Genomic DNA, 2017 nt, shown 5'->3' with positions numbered 1-2017 from the left:
GAAGTGGTATGGCGGGATCATAGGGAAGGTCTATTTTCAGTTCTTTAAGGAACCTCCACACTGCTTTCCAGAGTGGCTGAACTAGTTTACAATCCCACCAGCAGTGCAGTAGGGTTCCTTTTTCTCCACAACCCCGCCAGCAACTGTCATTGTCTGAGTTCAAAATCTTGGCCATTCCTGTTGGGGTAAGGTGGTATCTTAGGTTGTTTTTATTTGCATTTCCTTTATGACCATAGAGGATGAACATTTTCTCATATGTTTTTCTGCCATTTTAATCTCTTCTTCTGATATGTCTCTCTTTAGTTCCCTTGCCCATTTAGTGAATGGTTTATGGGTTTGGAGGGATGATTAGTTTCTTGAGTTCCCTGTAGATACTGGATATTAAGCATTTGTCAGATGTATTGTTGGTGAATATCTTTTCCCAGATGGTTGGCTGTCTCTACTTTTGCAACTATGTTTTTATCTGTACAGAAACTTTGTATTTTTAGGTAGTCCCATTTATCGAGTCTCTCTCCAATCTGTTGTGACCCAGGGATTCTGTTCAGGAATCTGTTGCCTGTGCCTATGAGTTCCAGTGTCTCTCCTACATTATCATGTAGCAGTTTCACGGTTTCCGGTCTGACGTTGAGGTCTTTGGTCCACTTTGAGTTAACGCTTGCGCATGGCGAAAGGTTAGGGTCAGTTTTTAGTTTTCTGCATGTGGCTGCCCAGTTTTGCCAGCACCAATAACTGAATAGATTGTGTTTGTTCCATTGTATACCTTTGGCTCCTTTGTCAAATACAAATTGCCTATAAGTATGTGGTTCTATTTCCGGGTCTTCCATTCTGTTCCACTGGTCTTCTGGTCTGTTTTTGTGCCAGTCCCAAGCAGTTTTTGTTGTTATGGCTCTATAGTAGAGTTTGAAGTCTGGTATTGTAATACCACCAGCATTGCTCTTTTTGCCTAGAATTGTTTTGGCTATTATAGGTCTTTTCTTGTTCCATATGAATCTTTGGATTATATCTTCAGTTTCCGTAAAGAATGTCTTTGGGATTTTGATGGGGATTGCATTGAATTTCTATATCAATTTTGGCATGATAGCCATTTTCACTATGTTGGTTCTCCCTAGCCATGAGCATGGGATGTCTTTCCATTTCCTAGTGTCCTCTTTAATTTCTTTCATTAGGCTTTTATAGTTTTCATTGAATAATTCCTTTACATCTTCGGTTAAGTATATTCCTAAGTATTTTATTCTTTGGGGGCTATTGCGAATGGGATCATTTTCTTGATTTGGCCTTCTGTTTGTGTATTATTGGTGTACAAAAAGGCTACTGACTTCTGAAGATTGATTTTGTATTCTGCCACTGTGCTAAAGTGGTTTATTAATTCTGGACCTTTGGGAGTGGAGTTTTTTGGGTCACTCAAGTGGAGGATCATGTCATCTGGAATAGGGATAGTTTAATTTCTTCTTTCCCTATGTGGATCCCTTTGATGTCCTTTTCTTGTCTTATTGCTCTGGCTAAGGGTTCCAGCACTATATTGAAGAGAAGTGGAGAGAGTGGGCATCCCTGTCTAGTTCCTGATTTTAAGGTGAATGGTTCCAGTCTTTTACCATTTAGTATAATACTGGCTGTAGGTTTTTCATATATGGCTTTCACTATTTTGAGGAATGTACCTCTTATTCCTATTTTTTCTAGTGCTTTCAACATGAATGGATGTTGTATTTTGTCAAATTCCTTCTCCGCGTCCAGAGAAATTCTCATATGATTCTTATCTTTAGCTCTATTGATATGATGTATTACATTGATTGCTTTGCGAATGTTAAACCAGCCTTGCATTTGTGGGATGAAGCCCACTTGATCATAGTGTATGATTTTTTAAATTTGTTTCTGGATTCTGTTGGCTAATATTTTATTGAGGAGTTTTGCATCTGTGTTCATTAGAGAGATAGGTCTGTAGTTTTCTTTTTTTGTTGGGTGTTTCCCTGGTTTGGGGATGAGGGTAAGATTAGCTTCATAAAATGAGTTTGGTATTGCT

The sequence above is a fragment of the Megascapheus bottae genome, chromosome 9 (assembly GCF_031878675.1).
Source record: "Megascapheus bottae isolate mThoBot1 chromosome 9, mThoBot2.hap1, whole genome shotgun sequence".
NCBI classification, from domain to species: Eukaryota; Metazoa; Chordata; class Mammalia; order Rodentia; family Geomyidae; genus Megascapheus; species Megascapheus bottae.
The sequence above is the reverse complement of the archived record's forward strand: the minus strand, read 5'-3'. Positions refer to the sequence as shown.